Source organism: Ailuropoda melanoleuca, chromosome 11 (genome assembly GCF_002007445.2).
Source record: "Ailuropoda melanoleuca isolate Jingjing chromosome 11, ASM200744v2, whole genome shotgun sequence".
In the NCBI taxonomy this organism is placed as follows: domain Eukaryota; kingdom Metazoa; phylum Chordata; class Mammalia; order Carnivora; family Ursidae; genus Ailuropoda; species Ailuropoda melanoleuca.
In genome coordinates this window covers 38,278,739-38,303,372 of record NC_048228.1, presented here as the reverse complement: position 1 = coordinate 38,303,372, position 24,634 = coordinate 38,278,739, and the positions used below count along the sequence as shown (strand labels likewise).

Sequence of the window (24,634 nt, the reverse complement as noted above, 5' to 3'; positions counted from 1 at the left end):
GTTTGGGTTGTCAGATATGTCAATATACAAATTGGTTGTGTTTGCTTATTTTCTTTTAAATTGAAGTATAATTAATATACAGTGTTATACTAGTTTCAGATGTATGATATAGTAATTCAACAAATCTATACATTAGTATTTATCAAGATAGGTGTATTCTTGATCCCCTTTATCTGTATTACCCTCCCTCTGGCAACCACCAGTTTGTTTTCTCTATTTAAAAGTCAGTTGTTTCTTGGGTTTCTTATTTTCTTTGAGCATTTATTTTGTTTCTTAAATTACACATATGAATAAAATCATATGATATTTGTTTTTCTCTGATTGACTTATTTCATTTAACATTACACCCTCTAGGTCTATCCGTGTCATTGCATATGGCAAGAACTCATCCTTTTATTTGGATGGGTAGTATTCCATTGTGTGTGTGTATGTGTGTGTGTGTGTGTGTGTGTGTGTGTGTGTGTGTGTGTGTGTATGACTTGTATTTTTATCCTTTCATCTGTTGATGGACACTTGGGTTGCTTCCATACCTTGACTATTGTAAATAGTGCCTTACTTAACATAAGGGTGCATGTATCTTTTCAAATTAGTGGGGTTTTTTTTTTGTTTTGTTTTGTTTTCTTTGGGTAAATACCCACTAGTGCAATTACTGAATAATATGGTAATTCTATTTTTAATTTTTTGAGGAACCTCCATACTGTTTTCCATAGTAGTTGCACCAATTTATATTCCCACTCATAATACCTTTTTCTACACATCCTTGCCAACAATTGTTACTTCTTGTTTTTTTGATATTAGCTATTGTGACTGGGGTGAGGTGATGCCTCATTGTGGTTTTGATTTGCATTTCCCTGACAATTAGTGAAGTTGAGTATCTTTTTATATGCATATTGGCCCTCTGAATGTCTTCTTTGGAAAAATGTCTGTTCAGGTCCCCTGCCCATTTTTTAATTGGATTGTTTTTTTTTGTTTTGTTTTGTTTTTTTGTTTTTTTTGCTATTGAGTTATGTAAGTTCTTTATATATTTTGGATATTAATCACTTGCTGGATATATCATTTACATATATCTTCTCCCATTCAGTTGGTTGCCTTTTTGTTTCGTTGATGGTTTCCTTTGCCTGTTAAAAGCTTTTTATTTTTCTTTGGTTTCCCTTGTCTGAGATGACATGTCTAGAAAAATGTTTCTACAGCCAGTGTCAAAGAAATTATTGCCTAGGTTTTCTTCTAGAAGTTTAATGGTTTCAGTTCTCATGGTTAGGTCTTTAATCCTTTTTGAGTTTATTTTTACGCAGAGTGTAAGAAAGTGGTCTGGTTTCATTCTTTTCTGTGTAGCGGTTTAGTTTTCGCAGCACCATTTGAAGAGGCTATCTTTTCCCTGTTATATATTCCTGCCTCCTTTGTAGTACAGTAATTGACCGTATAAGTGTGGGGTTTATTTCTGGGCTACCTATTCGGTTCTGTTGATCTATGTGTTTATTTTTGTGCCAGTAGCATACTGTTTTGATTATCATAGCTTTGTAGTATATCTTCAAATCTGGGATTGTGATATCTGCAGCTTTGTTCTTCTTTCTCAGCATTGCTTTGGCTATCTGGGGTCTTCTGTGATTTTATACAAATTTTAGGATTATTTGTTCTAGTTCTGTGAAAAATGTTGATCTTTTGATGGGATTGCATTAAATCAGTAGATTTCTTTGGATAGTCATGGACATTTTAATAATATCGATTCCTCCAATCCTTGAGCTTGGAATATCTTTCCATTTGCTTGTGTCATCTTCAATTTCTTTCATCACTGTTTTATAGTTTTCAAAGTACAGGTCTTTTACCTTGTTGGTTAAGTTTTATTCCTAGGTATTTTATTATTTAGGTGTAATCGTAAATGGGATATTTTCTTAATTTCTCTGTTTGCTATTTCACTATTAGTGTATAGAAATGCAACAGATTTTTTTAAAAAATATTATTTATTTGAGAGAGAGCAAGAGAGAGAGGGAAAAAGAGAGGGGGAGAGAGTGCGTGTGTGCACAGAGGGAGAGGGAGAAGCAGACTTCCTGCTGAGCAGAGAGCCTGACATGGGCGTGGACCCCAGGACCCTGAGATCATAACCTGAGCTGAAGGCAGATGCTTAACTGACTGACCCGCCCCCCCAGGTGTCCTAGAAATGCAACAGATTTCTGTATATTAATTTTGCATCCTGTGACTTTATTGGATTTATTTCATTTAGTTGTATTTATTTACATATGTGATGGAAATGAATGCATTTGAGTGTCTAATACAGCATTTTCATTTGAAAATATTTTTAATAGTGCTGAATATTTAAAAAGTTGATAATTCCATCTTAAGGGATTTTACACTTTTTATTTTGTTTATGCTATTTGTTGTCTTTATATCACTAAAAAAAGTAAAGACCTTATATATATAATACATGTGGAAGATTGACTTTTTAAGGTTTTATAGGAATACAAAAACAAAGTGAAAAGTAGCTTCCAATCCTGAATAAAGTATATTAAATATTTAATCTTATTAGAAAGTTGTTTATCAAAAATACTCCATATCTGACTTAACTGTAAATTAATGATATTAGAGAGTTTTGAATTCTTAACTCCAAAAGAGTGTGAAAATATAGTATGTCTGACAGTGACAAGTGCTAGGGAGAGAAGTAGAGCAGCATGAGGAGAAATGAGAGTGCAGTAGTGATTGCATTTTTATTTTTATTATTATTATTTTTTTTTTATATAAGGTGTTCAGGGAAGGTCTTTCTGAGAAGGTGATAGACATTTGAGTGGAGATCTTTAGGCAGCAAATTTGTGAGAAGGATATTTCAGGCAAAGAAAATATAAAGTGAAAAATCCTCTTGGCAGGCAGAGACTGTCTGGAGCAGAGTGGCCTCATGATAGATGAAGCCTGATGTATGGACAGGGGAAATTAGATTATGAAGGCCTTTGTAAGGACTTTGGCTTTTATTCTGTGGGATATAGGAAAGGACTTGAATGTTCTTAAAGAGGAGTGGGAAGATCTAACTTAGTATTTAGCAGGTACACCCTGGCTTCAGTGTTGGAAGTAACTTTGTAGCAGGCTGATCAGGAGAATGCAGATCGTGACTTTGATGAGAGTGGTAGCAGTGGCAGTAGAATCATACTGAATTGCGAAGGATTGATGTGAGATATGAGAGAAAGGGACCTCAGGGATGACTGCTTTATAGGCTGGGCTGCAAAGATGAAACTGACATTTACTGAGATGGACAGGTTTGTGATATGAGCAGGTATTTGGGAAAAACCAGGTGTTTACTTTGGAACACATTTAGGTTGAGATGTTTATTAAATGTCCAAATGGAAATATGGAGTAGGATCCATGTAAGTCTGGATTTCAGAGTCTAGGTCTAGGCTGCAAATGTAGATTTTAGAATACACCGTATATAACTGGCATTTAAAGGATGGAACTAGGTGAGATCACTTAGCAAGGGGTATGCATAAGAAAGGGGAGAGGTGCAAGAGCTAAACTCTAAGGAGTGTGCATATGTAGAGATTGTGGAAGTGATGAGGAAGAAGTAGCAAGTACAAGGAAGAAGAAGCCAAAGAGGGAGAAGGAGAACCAATAGCGTGTTGGACCAGAAGCCAAGTAAAGAAAGAGATTAGTCAGGAAAGAGATTATCCACTTGGACAAATGCTGCTGATAGGTCTTAAATAAGATGAGAACTGAATTTAACAGTAGTCCTAGTAATAGAGAGATCATCTGTTATGTTGACAAAAGCAGCTTTGAAATGGTGGTGATAAAAAAAAAACTGATTGGAATTTGTTTAAGAGAAAATGGGAGACGCAGAATTGGAGCTACCATGTACGCGCAACTCATTTGAGAAGTTTTGTTACAAAAAGGGGGAGAAAATAGGGCAATAGCTAGATAGAGGCAGTGATTAAGGGATTTTTGTTCATTTGTTTGTAAGACTGAATACATTATACCTGCAGGGAGTAATTTGATGGAATGATCCAGAAAAGAAGTTGAAATTTAACCGTGTAGTGAAGAAACGGCACAATTCTTTCTGGAGTGAAGCTGCTTGAGTAGCTGAGAGGCAAGGGAGCACAGCGCGAATGTGGAAAAATTGGCCTTGGACAGGCACATGGTGTGTTTATGCCAGTAATGGGAAGGAAGGAAAGTTATGGGGGCAAAAGGGCGAGTGAGTTGCAAATATGGGGCTGGAAGTCAGGGAAAGTTCTTTTCAAAATGCTTCTTTCAGTGAGAGACAAATCTGAGAGTGAGTATGTAGGAGAAGGTATTAGAGGTTTGAGGGGAGAGGAAAAGGTATGAATATATCAACTAGGTGAGTTGGAGAGGGATGGACTAATAGGATTGCTGGTGAGCACCCAGGAACACACTGGACAGTAAAGCCAATGAGTTTAAGACAGAATCAGTTAGCACAGTGGTCAATAAATATTTGTTTACAAAAATGAATGCCTTGTGGATTTCCCAGTTCTTCTAACAGCATCTAGCCTTACAGTTCCTAGATCATTACAATGGAAAGTGGCTGTATTTTCCAAAGAAGATTACACTGGAAGATCCAGTCAAGTCACTAGATTTGATAAGTAGCAAAGACACCATCAGAGTTCTTGCTAACTCAGTCTTGGGTAAAGTAAACTCTTAAATTTGAACTGTCATATAGACTTTTGAGACAATGGACTTTAGAGATAATCTTTAGAATGTTTTCCTAATGTTATAAATGAAGAAGTTGAGGTCCAGAGAGATTAAAAGAATCCCTTATCTTCTGTGAATCTTACATTACCTTTTACAGAGAATTTTGAATATTGTAGTAGGTATGCTGTCCAGGAATGTTACATTTTATTCTAATTTTACTCTTTCTATTAGGGCATTCCTGCTTGGTTTTTCAATTTGTGTTTGATTGCACAGTTATGTAAATTCTTTTTGACAGATTTATTATTAAGGGAAGAAAGATGAGTAAGAATTCCGGTTTAAAAAGCTCATTAATTTTAAAGAAATGTGTCATGAATTAATGTTTTGAGTGCTATATTTTTCTTTTTACATTATTTCTTCTGGATGAATAGAGTTCTATCAAAAGAAATAGGTTACTTAAAAATGATTAGATAGGAGTTATATAAAAATTCTTTGAAGCGGGTGCATTGTTCCCAAGAAATAGATTGAATGTAATACTCACCTAGTGAAGCATTATCATTAACAATACCAGATTACATTGTAGCCTTTCTTTACAAAGCTAGCTATAAAAAATGTTTTCTTTTTAAAGCATTTTCAGTGTCTTTCACTTGGGTGAGCATTTAGTGAATGGAAGTTCTCTTATTGTAAATATATTTCTTAAGCGTACTGACCGGGGAAAGGATGCTCTTGGCCTGCTTACTTATCCGAAGTATAACTAGTTACATTCTACCTTTAGCATAGTAGCAAGTTTAATGATGGGTGAGTAAGCAATTACTATACAGACTTCAACATAAGCTGACTTTCCTGAAGTTCAGGATAAACAGTTGATCTCAGTTGAAAAATATACAGTAATACTTGTTCATGCCCACTTTTAAAAATCAATGTTCTGGCCTCTTGGATACCAAACACACATTTTGAAAGTATGTTAATAGAGTAGAACACATCAGGTTTTCCCTTACTACTAAGTTTAAACATATGATGTAGAGTAGTATAGGTAGTTAGGGAGGTCTTAAACTCTTCACTCTTCTGTGTTCTATTTGACAGAGGTAAATAGACACAAGATACTGGTGGTCAAATGGGGATCAAAGTATATATTCAGTAATAGACCGGGCACTTTCCAATTAATTTCCCAAATAGAAAACTTTATGGTAGAAGGGCAATGGAAAACGTGCCTTTTTAAAAAGTATGCCTTTTTAAATGAAACAAATCCAAAAGATCTACAGTCAGGCTCAAGTTGTGCAGTTCACAAGGATGGAGGTGAAGGTGAATGTCTATAACTCTTGCCCCAGATCTAATCTTTGAGATACGCCTATTATGGGAGGACTGTCCCAGTGCTTTTACTACATGGGAATGAAGGAGGTGAGAGGGCAGGGGCAGAGATGGGAGCCTGCAAAAGATTGGGGTGCTGAAGATTCAGAAGACAGAGGCTTTGCAATGTGCGTGGGTGTGTGTGCGTTTTGTATGTGTATGGATAATATTTCATGAATGACACCCACCCCTTTGTGCAAAATTCTGGTGGATCAAATTTGTTACCTTTATTTCCTGAAGAGATATGAGTAAGTTGGTAGAAACGAGAACTTTTTCCTTACACAGACCCTTGCTGTTCCAATGTGAGGTGGACCTGGATACGTAGCAGCTGCGTCACTTGGAAACTTGTTAGAAATGCAGAATCTCAGGCTCCATTCCTGACCTACTTACTAAATCAGAATGTGAGTTTTTAGCAGATTTTTGTCCATTACCAGGTGACTTGTTTGTCAGTTAAATTTCAGAAGCACTTCTGTAGATGCTAGGTGTCTTCCTATATATTCCTTCTTCTCTGAGCTAAGACATAATATAAGGAAAGAGTAGAAGTTGTTGTGGCTAATTCCTGTGTTTTTGGGCCTTAAAAACATAACAGGAAATATAGGAGGGGTAGGTTTGGCAGAACTTGATTGATCCTGTTTTTATCAAATTACTTTTAAATTTTTAAAAAATATTTTGTTATTTTTAAGGATTTATTTCTTTATTTGAGAGACAGAGAGAGAGACAGTGTGCAGGGAGGGGCAGAAGGAGAGGGAGAGCAGCAGACTCTGCTAAGTGTGGAGCCCCATGTAGGCTCGATCTCACCACCCTGAGATCATGACCTGAGCCCAAATCAAGAGTTGGACGCTTAACGACTAAGCCACCCAGGTGCCCCTCAAGTTACTTTTTAGATTGAACATCAATTGCAGATGTCCAGTAAACAGGTATTCATTCCTGAAACATTCATTCCTGAAACATTTAACAGGTATTCATTCCTGAAACATTTAACATTCATTCCTGAAACATTTAACTATCTATATATTAGATAATCACACTTTATGTATCATTTTTCTCATTATTCCAGTTAATTATAAATATGTAGATGCCTTCAAATCTACATCCTTAGTCTCAATCACCCAAACTCTAGTCACAATTACACTTGTGAGTTTAAATTGTCTTCAATAAAAATTATGCCTTGCTATTCATTGGAAATACAAGTGGGGATTTTTCAGGTCCTGTTACTTGTATATGACATGTGAAATGTTATTCAAATACTTTGGATACTGAGAAACAATATTATTTTGGGGCCAGGATTATGATGGGACCTGTTTTAGTGTTACTTTTGTATTTAAAACAGCACCTTAGAAAAGCCCTATGCTCCAAAACTTCCTGAATTAAACATTAGAAAATTGCTTCTATATATTAGAAATGAGGAAGTAGATCTATGGAATATCAGCATAATAATGATGGATAAATAAGACAAATGTTATTAAATATTTCTTTGATGCTATTATTTCCTGGTCTGGAGATTACTAAAACCAGGTAGCTCAAAACATTTGATTTCATCTCTTTAGCACTTATAAGTATAATAAATAAAATGTAAGACTAAACTTCCCTGATGCTTTTTCTCCCGTGATCTCTTCTTCCCTTTTTTGAATTTATCACCCCTGTCATTTCCTCCTGCACATGAATCTCTGTTTATATTTTTAATTGATTTACTTTTGACTTTGGAAGAAAATATAACTATTAAGGATATTTAATGTGCTGTGTCTTTTTCAGGGACTTCAGCTATCGTTCTTAGAAAGATTTTAATAAAAAGGATTTCTGACAACATAACAAAACAGAAATCAGGTTTGATAGACTTCAGCATGTATGAAGTGTATATCCTGTCTGGAAAAAAAAATTCAAGCATCCAGCACAGCTGGCGCCTTTTCTGTACTTCGTATCCATCTTCACTAGCTGATCTTGTGTATTTGCGGCAGCAATGACATTGATGAATCACTTTAATTTACCAGGCAACCGACACTTTGCAGAGACTATCTGTAAGAACCAGCTAGAGCTGGTCCTGATCATTATAGATATGTGTATTGTTTCAAAAAAATATAAGTGATTGGAAGCAATTAGATGTATCCTTGTACCACAATATATAAAAATTCATTATTTTAGTATCCTTGATTTTTTTTTTTTTAAAGATTTTTTAATTTATTTATTCGACAGAGATAGAGACAGCCAGCGAGAGAGGGAACACAAGCAGGGGGAGTGGGAGAGGAAGAAGCAGGCTCATAGCAGAGGAGCCTGATGTGGGGCTCGATCCCATAACGCCGGGATCACGCCCTGAGCCGAAGGCAGACGCTTAACCGCTGTGCCACCCAGGCGCCCCAGTAGTATCCTTGATTTTTATTTTTCTTCCAATTTTCCTCTCTTTTAATGGAAAAAATCAATACCTATTTATATAAATATATGCTAACTTAGTTATTTGGTAAAATTAGTTGTGATATAATTTAGCTTTTTAAAGTATTGCGGATAATTTTGAAATTAAATTTGTATAATATGGAATTGATTTTTAGAAAACAATATTATCTTTATGCCATTTATATGCTTTAAAGAAATCATTATTTTGACAATAGCAAGTTATGGTATCAATTTTTCACTTAAATAGTTTAGACCTTAGGTTGAGGAACAGAAAATAGAATGCATGAGCTCTCAAAGTATTGCAGAATTTTAGTAAGGATATACCCCATAATGACATAAGAAAAGATAATCTTGGGAACACTGTGGAGAAGAAGTTAACTACATATAAGATGCATAAGTGATGTTTTCTTGATGCTTAGTGTGTATGGAAGTCATATACTTTTGAAATGCATTCAGAGCTAATTTGTATTTAGATGAACTAGATATCTTGTCCATGATGACGGGATATTCTTACAGAATTTTAAAACTTTAGCACATTTATACAGTACTTACCATATACCAAGACCTGTACCAGACAATTTCACATGTAAACAGTGCAGTAGACAGCATATTACAAACACAAGCATCTAATGTCCACCAAATTTCTTCTATTGTCACTTTTTGATCCTTGAAATTCTACTCATGTGAAACTCAAAACTTTATCACTATTAAAATATATATAATTAAATTCCTGGGATGAGTTATTCCTTAAGTCTTCTTAAATGTCTGTGGTGTGGTATGAACGATTATAATCTCTTCTGTAAGTAGACTTTGACAGAGGATGTAGAAATGATTTTAGAACTGAGCTAATAGAGGACAAGAAATAAAAGCCAAATGATGAAGAGTTATTTATTTGTTTTCCATACATTGCATATCAAGTAGGACTGGTCCTGACTGCTTTTACTATGGTTAATTGAATAAAACATAACTATATCAAATCCATATCAAAAACCCTAAGTTATTCTTTTTTTTTCTGTATAATATTCTAAGAATGACTCCTTTGTTTACTCTTTACGACAGTAATGCAAACACATCAAAAGATCAAAGAGTGGATTTCTCAGGCCAGTGTAATAAAGCAAATAAGTCTATGGGAGTGATTTCTGGGCTGGGTATGTTCATGAGAAATAATCCCGAGTTAGCTGAGAAAGATGTGAGTGGCTTTGTGAAACCCCTAGATCAGAAAGTCTTATTCTTTCCAGTATTTTTGTGTGTTTTCACATTTTCTGCTATATCTCTCTGTGCCAAGGTGGAAACTGGTTTTATTTTTGGCCAAGGAAAGGTAACACACCTGATTCACCTACCTTGAAAAGGACATTGTGTGTATTCAGTGGGTTTTTGGCACCTCTTAAAGAGTATTTACAAAGCACATTCTAAATATTGTCTATGAAATTTCAATCATGACTTTTCCTATCAAGTTAAAGTAACCTCCTTCCCTAGTTTATTCAATAGTCCCTCCAAAGGTTCTCCAAGAAAGCTTGAACATTCATCACCTTCTCTAATTTTTTAGGTCGGTAGGCTTGGGAATGGGGTAGATGCCAGTGCCAAGAAGTATATAAAAGTTTATTTAAAATAATATAATTTTAGTTTATTTTAATAAATGAATTTGTCTACCATGTTGTCACCCTAGTCTGATTTCTTTTTACTCGGTACTTTCCCACCAAATAGGTGAATGCCAAACTTGGATAATAGAGGTCAGCTTGAAAAAGCGGGGCCACCATAATAAATAAGGTAACTTTACAAAATATTGTTCAAACAGGAACATTTGAAAGTGAAAGGGGGCATTGTTTTTATAATAGTGCTGGAGCAACATGTATAAACTAGTAATGTCTCTAGTGAACTTTGACATATGGTTACCCTAATAATAGAATTAATGTAATTATTGAGACTAATGCTAGATGATTGAGGCCTCGTTGTGGAGAGTTGATGGCCAGGTGAATGAATAGGCAGCCCCGGTTTAAAGGCAGAATTAGGCAGACATGTCCTGTATTTGGACAGGTACATATTTAAGTGGGATCTTCCTAGGATCTTCTTTGTCTTGTCTTGATTAGCATATTAAAAGAGAGACCTCCATAAAAGATTTGGAATTTAAAATATGCTTTGATCCATTCCAATCTTTTGTGCTCCTGTAATTAATTTTCCTTACTTCTCTCTCACCTCATAATTCATGCGACCACATTTAAACATTCCTCATTGTTGGTAGTAGGAGTTATGTGTATAGTTCAGGGGATGAATTGTTTTAACAGCATTGCTTCTGTTCTTAAAGGCAAGTTTGGGCTTGGCTGGATTTAGGAGTTGCTTTGAAAATTTGGCTTAGCATATTGTTTCCAAAAGAAAATATGGGTATTGGAACAAGAAAACAGATCATACAGCTTAAAAATGCTATTTATATTGGTATTTACTTTCAAAGTGCTCTTTGTCTTTTTGTTACTACAACATTTTAAAAATATTTAATTTGCTTTTCCTTATGTTTTTAAATATGTCTCATATTTATATATTTTATATTTATATGAATAACTTTTATATTATGCCATTTCATGTTGGTACTCTTATGAAAACATGCTCTCTGTGGTTTTTTTTAATTGAAGCTTTTATTGAGCTAATTGTAGATTATATGCAGCTGATATAGAAATTCTGTGAATCCTTTGCCTTGTCCCGCCCCCCCCCAGTGCTAGCATCTTGCAAAATTTTTATTCAGTAATGCACCTAGGCCATTTTCTTTGACATAATCCACCAATCTTATTCAGATTTCACCAGTTTTGTACTCATTTGTGTATGTGTGTGTGTGTGTGTGTATTTAGTTATACATATGTGTAGGTTAGTCAAGATACTGAACAGTTCTATCACCACAAGATACGGAAGTTCCCCTTATAGATTCATATCTACCTCCCTCTGTCCTCATACCCCATCCTTAATCTGGGGAAACCACTAATACGTAATTCATTTTTAAACTCTTGTCATTTCAAAAATGTTGTATTAATGGAATAATACAGTATGTAGCCTTTTTGGATTGACTTTCTCTGTGTTTAAAACAATTCATATTTATTTTTTTCACTATGTTCTTTTGGTCATAAGACTTTAAGAATGTGGTGAAAGATCATGTTTATTTCAAAGTGTTTATAAGAGATGCATAATGAAGTAGTATTTCTCCACATTTTAGCTTTTGTGGAAATAACTAACTCTTCATTATTTGTGTTAATGGAGGGAACTAAGAGCCAATTAAGTGGTTCAGAATATTATAGACTACAAACAAAACATATGTGAATGTGGGTCACAAAAATACCGATTGCATTGATTTTTAACATGAGAGATTCATGTGGACACTGATCACTGGAGTGTAATATGGACTAGAAATTCTCAGGGATGTCATAAGTAGAGAGAAAAAGGTGGATTTGGTGTCAGCACACCTGTCTTATGACCTTGTAGGACTCATACTGCAGGGAGTATGTGAAATGTGAACACAATTAATGCAGTGACTTTAGTGACATTATTTTGGATCTAGAAGAAACCATGTAACTAAAAAATCTCTGTATTACACTGAATTTGGCATAGGTAGAAGCAGCTTGTGCAGTTGTAGGCCGCAAATTATAGACTGTCTTTTACATGGTTTCTCAGCTTATTTGTCTTATGAGAATCGAAATAAACACAATTAATATTTCTTGGCTAGTATCAAAAAGATGAGAGATAAGAAATGTTGGTGAGAATATAGAGAAAAGGGAACTCTTGTGCACTGTTAGAGGGAATGTGAATTGTTACAGCCACTATAGAAAGCAGTATAGAGGTTCCTCAAAAAAATTAAAAATAGAATTACGGGATCTCACTTCTGAATGAGTATCTGAAGGGAATGGAATCATTATCTCAAAGTGGTATCTGCATCCCTGTTTATTGCAACATTATTCACAATAGCCAAGATAAGGGGAAAAAATGAAGTGTCCATTGATAGATGCCTAGATGAAGAAGATGCGGTATATGTACATATACAACAGAGTGTTATTTGGCTATGAAAAAAAAGAAAATTCTATTTGTGTAACATGATGGACCTTGAGGGCATTGTGGCAAGTGAAGTAAGTCAGAAAAAGACAAATACCATATGATCTCACTTATATGTGAAACCTAATAAGGCTGAACTCCTAGAAACAGAGTAAAATGATGGTAGTCAGGGCTGGGGGTTGGGAAACATGTGGAGATATTGGTCAAAGGGTACAAACTTCCAGTTGTAAGGTGAATAGATTCTGGGGATATAATGCATAGCATGGTGATTATAGTTAACAATACGGTATTACATACTTGAAAGTTGCTAAGAGAGTAAATCTTAAATGTTTTACAACAAATGTTAATTTTGTGAGGTGATGGAGGTGTTACCTAACCATACTATGGTAATCATATTACAATATATGTGTGTCTCAAATCATCACATAATACACTTTAAACTTATACAGTAGATGACCATTTTATCATAAGAAAAGCTGGAAAAAAGGGAAAAAACAAAAAATAATCCAAAATTGATTTTTTTGACAATTAGATTTTGATGACTTCATGAAGTTAAATGTTTTGCTTATCTTTGTATTCACGGTGCGTAGTGAGATAAAATGTGTTCAGTAAATATGTGTTGAATAATTAGATTGGAAAGTTGCCCTTAGTGATATTATCCCAGCACTTTTAAAAATCATTATTTATTTATTTATTTGAGATAGGTTGGAGTTTCTGAGTAGCAGCATCATTAAAGTCTTATTGATAAGGGATAGTGTATTCAGCTGTGTACCCACCCCAGCTAATCAGATTGAGCTCCTAGTTAGCGCTCCAGCATTCACCAGAAGATAGAGAAAAAAGGCTGACTCTTGAGGTCGATACATTACAACGGATTATCAGGATTTGCATTTTTGTTAATTTTTTTTTTTTTATCGTTTCTTTTCAGTTACTTTGCTTTGTGGGATATCAGCATCACCTAACAAAAATCTGAAGTGATTTTATTTATTTATTTATATTTTATTTTTTTAAAGATTTTATTTATTTATTTGACAGAGATAGAGACGGCCAGCGAGAGAGGGAACACAAGCAGGGAGAGTGGGAGAGGAAGAAGCGCTCCTAGCAGAGGAGCCTGATGTGGGGCTCGATCCCAGAACGCCGGGATCACGCCCTGAGCTGAAAGCAGATGCTTAACCGCTGTGCCACCCAGGCGCCCCTGAAGTGATTTTAAAGACATTGTTCAGGATTCTGCATTGTTCAATGAAAATAGGTTTAAGTTAAAAACCTTGGACTCCAATGAAAGTGGTTTTTGTGTGAGGAAGTTTTTAATACAGTTTCATTATCATCTGTGTCTTATCATTTGCTATTCTAGTCTACTATAACATGTTTTTTTTTTTTAGTTTCCTAAAAATTTTATTTGTGAAAAGATGATTACAATGTACTGCACGTACAATGATTATTGAATAAAATGCCTAATGTGTTTATATATTCACGAGGAGGGGCTTTTTGTCTTTTTCACAGCTGTGTGTAATGCTTGGCAAGTAATAGCCCCTCAACACAGAATTTTTTAAATAGACAAGTGATAGTATTTGTAATTTGTATGTTTAAAAATGTTACAGAGGGCTGTTGCCAGTTTTAGTAGTCAAGAAGCTCAGAGGTACAAAAGCAGGTAATGAGATCTTAATTAGGCCAGCCCTTATTAGTATACTTACAGATGACTGAATTTTCCAGGGGCTTCTCATCTCTGACTTGTATATTTAGGAAGCCCTTAATGGTTCAATATGCAGGCCCTCAAAACTCCCACATGCACATAACTTTCCAGTCATAAGACAAGCCCGTGGCCTCTGCCAAATTTGGTTCAGCTTCCCTTGCTTCTACCCTTCGAATAACCAACCTTTCATGAGTCCAATGTGGCCTTTAAAGACAAATAAAAAGGAAAAGAAAACCCCGACTAGAAGCCCCACTCAGGAGAAAGGCAGATTTCTATAGCTCCATTACCTTATTTGATACTCATACAAACCTGAGGAGGTGGATACTGTATTCTCTTTTTGACAGTTGAAGAAAATGAGGCTCATAAAGGCTATGAAACGAGGCCAGTGTCACGCATCTAGTAATGCTGCAACTGGTCTTTGGTTTTATTTCAGTAAAACTCTAAAGCTGTACTTGTAGGTTATGGCTGGATTTGGTTGCAACACTCAGATAGTTTTTTCCTTTGCTCCTGTCTTTCATATAGAACCTACTTGCTCTGTCAGGGCCACTGCCCACTTTTTTTTCCCTGTTTTTTCCCCCTCATCTCTGTGTCATCTCTGTCGCTGAAGATTGATGCCTCAAGTGTACTACTGGCTTAATAACAGCGTTGCCCCAGTGGTGGATTAAACTTGGCCACATATACTTTGCTGCTCCTCTCATCAAGGGATGGAAGCTATGCCTCTTCCTCTTGAATCCAGGAGACAGCTGTGGACTTGCGTGGTTTAAAAATGCTATGCCAATTAATGGCTTGAACTTTAAGTCTGGCTGTTACCACTTTTCCTTTCTTGTACTCCTATAGCACCGTTGTAATGTGGTTGACTACCCTACCAGAAAGCCTGTGAGGAAGGAGAGAGAGAGAAAGATACATTTTTTTTTTCAAGATTTTATTTATTTATTTGAGAGAGAAAGAGATAGCGAGAGAGAGAGAGCACGAGCTGGGGACAGAGGGAGATGCAGGCTCCCCACTGAGCGGGGACCCTGTGCCGGGGCTCCATCCCAGGACTCTGGGATCATGACCTGAGCTGAAGGCAGATGCTTCAACAACTGAGCCACTCAGGCTCCCGGAGAGGTACATGCTTAACCAGCAGTTGTTTTGACCGTCCCAGCTGAAGCACTGGGTATGGCAGGGAAGCCAGTTTAGACTTTATCCCCATATGAGCCTCCAGAGGGACTGCTCCTTCATAAGTGACCTAAGTGAGACCAGCCAAACAAACAAACAAAACAGTCACTTGGGTTTATCTCAGATTGTAGAATCATAAGAAAATAAATGCTTGTTGTTTTAAGTCATTAAGTTTTGGGGTGTTTTGTTAAGTCGAAATAGATATATGCAATATTTACTGACTTCCAAATTTGTCTCCATATACTGAAGACTGAGTATTATTTTCTATCATCTTTATGCTAATCCCAAGATACTGAGACCTCGCCAGGGTAAGGTTGTAATTCCTCCAGGAAAGGCAGTCTGGAGAAGTTAAAGGAATTTGGAGTGTTAAAACTGGACAAATGAAAATTCAAGCAGAATAAGAAAATGATTTTTAGCTATCTGAAGACTGCTTTGCTAAAAGGAATACAACTGGTTTTGAAAATTCAAGGACTAGAAAGAAAACATGATTGGAAAGCCATATATGAATGAATACATTTAACTTCAAAACGATGAAGCTTTCCTCACATTGAAATTAAGCATGGAACTTTCCGTATGCAGTGGCCTGTCAAAAATGGCATAGGCACCAGTGAAGGTAGTACACTGCATTGCTGGATAGTCGGGGTGCTTTGGCTTACCATGTTGTTGAGATGTGTGGTGGTGCTGGAGTCAAGCTGGTTGGCCTCCCTTCAAGAAAGTGCCTCTTGTTCTTCAGCTGTGAGAAGTAGTGTTAGCCAGCAGGTTTAGCTGCTGAACCTTTAGGATATACTCTGCAGCCTTCAAGTGAAGGCCCTGCTCTGGTAGGTCATCTCCCAGCCAATGGCTGAGCGTGATGGGGTAGTAGCAGCCTGGGCATTTCTGTCAGTGCAGGACTATTCTGACAGGCCGTCTGCTCTGGAGCTTCCTGTTAGATTGGTTAGGATGTCATGAGATCTACGTCGCATTCCCTATATTGTTCTTCCTACCCTCTTTCACAAGTATACGATCCCTTTGTGGTCTGAAGGTTTCACCGGCATAATCCTGTTTCTACCTTTTTACCTTTCATGCATGTCACTCCCCAGTGAACATTGTACTCCTAATTCTGGTTCACCATCTGCTTCTGTTAGGACCTGAGCAGGATGCAGCTGGCAGAACAAAACTGACAGATTGGTCAGTTTAGAAAAATTTTAAGCTGTCTTCTAACTCTGCAATTCTATAATGTTAAGCTCTGTGGTCTAATTGCTCCTAGGAAGAGTTGGATAATTATTTTACAATTCTAAGAACTAAGACATGAGATACCTTTGGGGGTAAAGGAGGCACCTGTCTAAATTACAAATATTATATTTTGGAAAATCTGTATTTTCTTCAAAATTGCAAAGGTGCATTTATTTATATTGTCCTTAAAATTTAATTCATTTACTAATATTTGTAATTATCTGAAGTCATTTGAATCTGCTGAAATAACCACAAAAAGATGGAAATATATCAGTGTCTAGTAAAATATATCTATTTAAATTAAGCTTCTTTCAACACACATGTTTTCTGCGCAGATAACACTAACGTTGAAGATGATTAAAGAAGGAGGAGTAGAAAAACTTCCAGTCCTGGTGCTCTTTGTTATAATTTGGAAAATAATCTTCTATTTTGCTCTTCTTGATATGTCTCTTATTAATATGAACAGTGCACCCATATTTTGCATAATTATCACATAACAAATAATCAGTTTTGAAATATGGACACTTAAATTATGCATCTCTGAAGATATATGTGGAATTCTAAGAATTCTAGAAGAAATAAAAATTTCTTTAAATTTCTTCAAATACCTGAAATTAATTTATTAATTTTGAGTTGGAATAAAGTTCTTTAAAGTTTTTTTTTTTTTTAAGATTTTATTTATTTATTTGACACAGGGAGAGAGAGAGAGAGCACAAGTAGGGGGGGCTGCAGGCAGAGGGAGAGGGAGAAGCAGGCTCCCCACCAGGCAGGACCCTGGGATCATGACCTGAGCAGAAGGAAGATACTTAAGCAAATGAGGCACCCAGCCTCCCCATAAAGTTTGTTTTTGTTTTTGTTTTCGTTTTGTTTTGTTTTGTTTTTAATGTGGTGCAAATGCCATGTGAGTGGAAAACAAATGATGACTGAGAGTTTGGATTTATAAAAGTCAGAAAATATGGTTATTAGGCCAGCCTGTGATTCTGGACCTGGAATAACACAAATAAAATGACACAAATAAACAAACAACCAACCAAAAAGCAAAGCAAAACAAAAATACTCCAAAACTGGGGCAAAAATAACAACCAAAATATAACATTTCTCTGGGGCCATGCATATTCCAAATGAACTCTCTCACGCTCTTTTGAGATAACTTTTGGAATTCCTGGGTATATTTTTGCATAAAACCTGGTGATAAGACATAGCCCTCATGACACATGGAGGTTTTGATTTGTCTTTTATTTTTATTTTCTATTTTATTTTTTTATTTAAGTAATTCTGCACCCAACCTGGGGGCTTGAACTCAGCACTCCAAGATCAAGAGTTGCATGCTGTTCCAGCTAAGCCAGACAGGTGCCCCCTTGTCTTTATTTATTTATTTATTCATTTAAATAGATTTATTTATTTATTTGAGAGGGGGAAAGAGAGAGGACACGTACAAGCAGGGGGAATAACAGGCAGAGGGAGAAGCAGGCTCCCCATTGAGCAAGGAGCCTGACACAAGGCTTGATCCCAAGACCCCGGGATCATGAACTGAGCCAAAGGCAGATGCTTAACCAACTGAGCTACCCAGGTAGCTCTTAATGCTATCATTGGAGGGAAAAAAGAAAAGCTCATCTTTCCAGAACTTATGACACCCCTGTCTTTTATTTTTAAAACCACCTTTGTTGAGCTTCTGTCATCTGCCAAATACTACGCTCTCTATGTAAATTATCTCATTAATTATCAGAGTGGTCATTTTAGCTGGGAGTATTATTGTTTCCATTTTACACATAAGAAACCTTAGATTTATAAAGGTTAATCAATTTGAGCAATGTCAGTGTAGCTCATAAATGGTAGTGCTTGGGTTTTAGTCCAGCTGTGGCTGACTGTAAGGTCTGTGCTGTCATAAGCTCTGTTAGGTAGACTTTGCTGTTCTGGCTTTGCTTGCTGTCAGGCACTGAGAGCCAGAAGTGTCACTGGTCAGCATGGGGAGGCGCTGCTGCTGCTGCTATTGTTAGCCACTTCTGCTGCCATCTAGATCTGGCTGTGGATGCTCAAGGAGCAGGGAACCGATGTGCAGGGGGCTAAAGGAACTCTTGCTGCTGCCAAACGTGCTGTTATCACTAACCGCACTGCTGCTGTCATTAGTGCCGCTGCCAACACTGCCAGCTCTGCTCTTGCCAGTGCCAGTGCGCGGATGACTTGGGCTCTCAGTGTCCCAGGGTGATTCTGTAGACAAGCAGCTGCTTAGATTTCACTTGCTTATTACCTGTAGATCCTTTGCCTTAGGACTCAGGCTTCAGGCCATGGAGCCTGGGAGAGATGATGATTGGAGGTATGTTTTATCTTCCCTAGCATCTGGGACAGCTGGCCTTGAACCAAACATGTGCACCTCAATTCTCATTTTTCTTCTTTCCTAGGGATTTCTTTCCCTCAGAGGCTCTTTCTTCCTTCTTGCAATGCCCCACTAGCCCTGGAAACATGAGTTGTAAACACTTGAATCCTAAAATGAACATAATTTAGTCTTAATATGAAAGCCTCATTACATGAGATATTTTAGTTTGAAAAAATAATAAAAAGCACTTAAATTTTATAATCATGAATACACACTTATCTGTGCAAGAATTGAATCATGCTAATTTTTAAAGAATTACTTAATAAACAACTTTGCTATTTAGTGTGGGTGGTTTCAGTGTGATTTACTAGAGGTCAAAAAGCCAAATTTTACTTTGAAGCCCTATCAGTAATTCATACAATTCATGTTAAAATGCTTACAGGGGCAAGGTGATTTTGTTCCTGGGAGTGATCCATCCCTCCTTCCCTCCCTCCTTCCTCTTCTTTTCCTCCTTCTTCTTACTTTTGCTTCCAACACTAACAAGGAGGCAATGTTGTCTCAAACTGGAAAATAAGGAAATAGCATGAAAATTTACAAACCTCTACTCATTAAGGACAGGCAAAATAAAAAGTTTAACTGGAGGAAAAGAATGGCACATTGCTGAATTCTTTGTCTTAACTGAAAACAAAAGCCTGCTTGAATTTTTTTTTAATTGAGAAAAGCTTATGGGGGGAAAAGAGCTCTTAGTTCTAAGCCGGAAGCTTAGTTTAGCTTAGCTTTGCTTGGCTTTGCTCTCCTCTCCCTCTTTCTTTCTTTTTTCTTTTTTTCTTTTTCTTTCTTTCTTTCTGTACTGTTTGTTCTTTTATTGTTTACAGGTAGTCTAGCAAAAAAAAAAATAGTTGTATTAAGATCATGATCAAGATCTTCTTTGTCAGGGATTACTTTTTTTTTTCCTTTAAGGATAAAGCAGTCAATTTTCTTGTTTGAGTACAAGGCAAGTTTATATTTCCATCTCACCTACAATAGTAATTTTGAGTTTTGTTTTGTGTTTTATTTCTAATTAAGAAAATTAAGATTGGTAAATAATACTTAAAGACTTGCTTTTCAGACAGGGTGAGCTTCTTGGTGTGTCAAATACATGGATTTATAGAATGAATTAGCATCCAGGACTCATTTTTTCTCCAGTAAATTGCATGAGGAATATAATTTTATTTAACAAATATGAATATGTGAATTTGGGCTGTATTTATATTTTTAGTATTCTGACATATGCATGTTAGGATGCTGTTTGTAGGTATGTGGTTAATGTTTCTTCTTTTAAATTTTTTTCCTTAATTTTAAAGTTGTAGTGAAAGCAAAATATGTTAGTATATGATGCATAAAGAACAACCTGATAATGTTACTGTGTTTAAACATCATACACAGATATGTATTTTGTTATTTTCTGAGCTACATGCCAGAGTATATTGTAAAGAACTTTATCTATGGATTGTATAACGATCACAGAACAGTGCAGAGAGAAATAAAATATAGTTGCTTTACATTTCTGATCTTCATTTTTTAGTTTGTAGTGGGAATTCATACCTCTTACATGGAGATGCTAATGCTCTCCTAGTGTAGTAAAAATTGTAGAGGAAGAGCTTTCAAAAGTTTGTAGGGATGACAAATGGCATTTGTAAATATTAGTGTTTATGAGTATTTGATTATCATCTTCACTTAATGGTTTTTTTTTTTTTTAAGATTTTATTTATTTATTTGACAGAGATAGAGACAGCCAGTGAGAGGGGAACACAAGCAGGGGGTGTGGGAGAGGAAGAAGCAGGCTCATAGCGGAGGAGCCTGATGTGGGGCTCGATCCCAGAACGCCGGGATCACGCCCTGAGCCAAGGCAGACGCTTAAGGACGGCGCCACCCAGGCGCCCCCATCTTCACTTAATGTTTTAATTTCATTTTAACAGGATGTGTAAGAAATGTTTGTGCAAAGTTTAGAGATAATTTCCTAGGTAATTTGTTGTTGTTGTTGTGTTGTTTTTATATCTTTTTCTTTTGCTCCAGATCTGTTTAGGCAGATGATGTTTGAAAGTAGTTGAATTCAGAGTTCATGTTTGAGCAGACTGATGGGAATATTTCTCAATAGCTTTTTCAAGTATTTCATTAAGTACTTATTAAATAGGTTAAATCATTTTTTATCTTTGCACAGCTATAGAAAACTTTAGTTCATAAGTCCTTAGAAAATTAAAACAAAGCAAAACAATGATTTAGAAAATAATCAGTGAAAACCATAAGCTATTTAGGGAGTCTTCAAAAATGAAAATGCTACAGAATGCTACTAAAGAGCCGATTTTTTTGTCTGAATTTATTAACCTGTGAAAGGAGAACTTTTAAATTGAAAATAATGACAGCACCTTAATTGTGGTGATTTTATTGAAAGCCTACTACTGCAATAATAAGATGCATTCTAGGTTCCCAGAGCTGAGGCAGCTGTCAAACACTAACATTTTTCCCTGAGAATAGGTTTAGTGTAGTGTTTTTCAAGGACAAGTTGATCAGCTATTGTCTCAGTGAGCACCGCTAGTTAATATTCAACAGTTTTCTTAATCAAAATCGTGTGTCCTGCTCCCTAGAGTGTTTGTTAAAGTGATTGTATGTTTATCAGAGCCTTCAACAGCAGAAACAGAATATTCCTGGAGGAGGTGCTGGTAATGAGAACCTATATTATCCCAAGCTGCTGATAAGAAACGTAAAATGCTGTCAAAATACATTGTTTGTAAAAAAAAAAAATAATTACTATAGCTCAAAAAGTCAAACCTTTCTTTGAAGCCCTTGTACTTTAAATAACTTCAATTGTTTATCTAGGATAATGGGTGGCAGGAGTATGGTGATATCCTACTATAAACTCCAGGAATGGCACGCCACTGATCGAATAATCTGGGGGTTTATTAATCATTTCTTCTGTTGGAGGGCTGATTAAGGTTCTTCACAACATGTTTCCTTTAGATTACAGAAAGTTCTTAATGAAGTAAAGCTTGCAGGGCATTAGAGAGCTCAGTCTGGCGTTCTACAAATGGTATTGAAAGGTCATGTGGGGAAAACAAGCTTTGCCAAAAGAAAACTAATGCACAGCGAATATTTTCCATGAAATACTGTGCCTAAGATGGAGGATTTGTTATTGCTTTGTTTTTTAACTTCAAATTAGTTTCTGTTGCTGGGCTGATACTGCCCTGGAAACAGAGCTATATTGTTGGATATGACTTTTTTTTTTTTGCCAAGGGTATTTCCTACCACTTACACACACACATACACATTCTCTCTCTCTCTCTCTTTCTCTCTCTCAATCTCTAAGAATTAGTCAAGGATACATGCTTTGAAAAATGTGGTCCCTAAAATACTAAGAATATTTGTATTTTACTTTTTTGTCTCTAATGGTGCTTTGAAGGAATGAAGTCTTCTGTAAAGAGTTCATTTTAGCTACGATGTTAGTGGATTTTCCTCTAGAATCAGGAGATTCAATAATAAAAACACATTTTTAGGAATTGTTTCACATAATAAAAAGCACACTTCGAGCATTGATTAGGAAACAATGCACCTACATCCAATAGGAGTTAATCTTTCTAAATAACAATCTTTTTGAAGGCTACAGCCAGGGATATTGATCACTTCAGTGGTACTGGAACATGTACTGCACTTTATCCATTGACCTTTGACATAGAAAGATGGGTACATTAATGTAAAAAACTGATTGCTGCTACGTATTTGAAACTTAAGCCATACTATTCACTCATATTCAAAATCACTCATTTACTTGGTATTATGTGTAGTCAATTTCTAACATTACCTTTTCAACAAACTGATCAATTTTATATTTTTATTTATGCTTAGATGTAGCTTATAATTGTTTCAAAATGCAAATCACAATCAGATTGATTTGATACTAGGTTTTGGTGGAATTGTGTATCAATCAGTCTGGTCAGGAGGTGGACATCATAGTAGGTCAAACAAGTTTAATATAAAAATTTCTTAAACTATGACGACAGAAGAACTATGATAGCTAGGGAAACCTATGAGATACCCTACAGCTGAGGGAGTATACCAGGGAAGGACAAACTTGGAAGGGGTTAAGATCCTTTGAGAAAAGGTGTAATTCATCTCATTGGATAGCAGAGAAGTTTATGGATTTGGCCATGCTTCTAGAGGTGGTCCATGGCCTCTGGATAACCTGGTTGCAGGGAAAGCAGGTGGAACACCAGCAATTAATGCTGTAGTTGAATGTCAGAGGGCTTGGGCCCCCCACTCCCAAGCCTGTGGTGGGACTGGAGGAGGTTCAGGCAGGAGAAACCCAGGCATACAGAGACAATTCCTTTCCTTTTTAGCGCAATTGGGAGTTTCCCTTGGAATGGGTCTCAGGAAGATTATTCCAGGCTGAGGCTGCAAGATTGGTGAGGAACTACATGATCTGGCCTCAACACATGGCTGGGGCAGACCCCGCTAAATATCTTCACAACTGCTCCCAAACTGCTGATCCCCCTGGAGATAGAAATCATGGGATGGACCCATTGTTCAGTATCCCTCTAGCATTCTCTGTTCTCTATTGAAGTGCAACATCCGGCTCATTGTAAAGGAGAAATGCTTAAAGGAAACCCATCTATGATCAGAAAGCATGTATTTATTGAAGGGTGCATTTGGAGCTGGGAAGCAGTTAAAATCCTTAACTGGCACACATTGCCTCACATTTGGATGCTAATTGTAGCTAATGTTACAGCAAAATTTACAATTCCTGTAACCTTGAGAATATCATGTTGTTTGCAGGTGCCCTACTTTTAGCCCTTTGTACTTGTCTCTCCTGATTAGTTGCATTGTCCTTGCTTTCAATAGCGGAGTTTAGGACTGTGCTAATTTTTCACTGTCTTTCATAGACACCACCTCTCGCTCTCTGCTGCAGGATGGGAAGCTTGTCTTGTATGCCACTATGTGTATGCCCAGATTCTTTAGATTAAGTGTTGAACAATCTCAGTGGAAGGAATTCATGGAGTGTCAATAAACTCTATTCTAATTAGAGCCATTTGGATCTCTTTTATAAGGAAGTGAGGAAACTGTTTACCCCAGAGTCTGCACTAGAAATAGCACACAGTTCATTTGGCAAAGCTAAAGAGCAATATTGATTTTGAGGCACTGAGGAACATGCAAGTGCATAGATCAATTTGTTACTAGTCAGTCATTTTTTTTCTTTGCTATTAGTACAACCTAAATTATTGTGTTTTATGTGAAAAAAAGTTATTCTTAGTGACCGCTTCCTGGTGTTCTATAGATGCTATAATTTACATTCATATTCATATGCATTCATAATCATATATCATTATCAACCATTATATACAGTGTATATATGCAAGAGATAGTTATACAGGTGTACAGGTGTCAAATATAGTGCTTGAAAAGATATATACTAATTAATAATTCCTGGAAAAAACTGGTTTATTATGTACCAAGTCAAAGCAATGTGCTAAGTCACTTACAATATTTATGTCTGTTGTTGCTTTAATGTGGGAATTACCATTGGCAAGCAAATTTTTCTAGCACCTAGGCCATAGAACAGTTTTGTTATAACTGGTTTATTCTTTCTTATGTGAAAGGGGGAAAAAAACTTCAATGGAAAGACTATAATTGCTTTGGCAATTTGCTTTAGATTTATAATCTTTGCCCAGGGTACTCCCCTCCCCTCTTTAGGTAAAAGAAAGAAGGAGAGGGTGGGTATCTTATTATACATGTTTAAAAAATTCCAACGTGAATAAATACAACAGATAAATTGCAATTACAGTTTTAAAAGAGTGTTGCGGGAACATGAGAATTGAGAAACTAATACTTAAGTACAAATAGTTTATTTGTAGTGTGGA

At 36.2% G+C, this 24,634-nt stretch overlaps 1 protein-coding gene across 7 annotated transcripts in view; it reads left to right on the top strand.

Annotated features, from left to right (window-relative positions):
- Nucleotides 1–24,634, top strand: part of CCSER1 (coiled-coil serine rich protein 1) — a 1,293,520-nt gene that overhangs the window by 76,493 nt on the left and 1,192,393 nt on the right. The gene's annotated exons all lie outside the window — the stretch shown is intronic.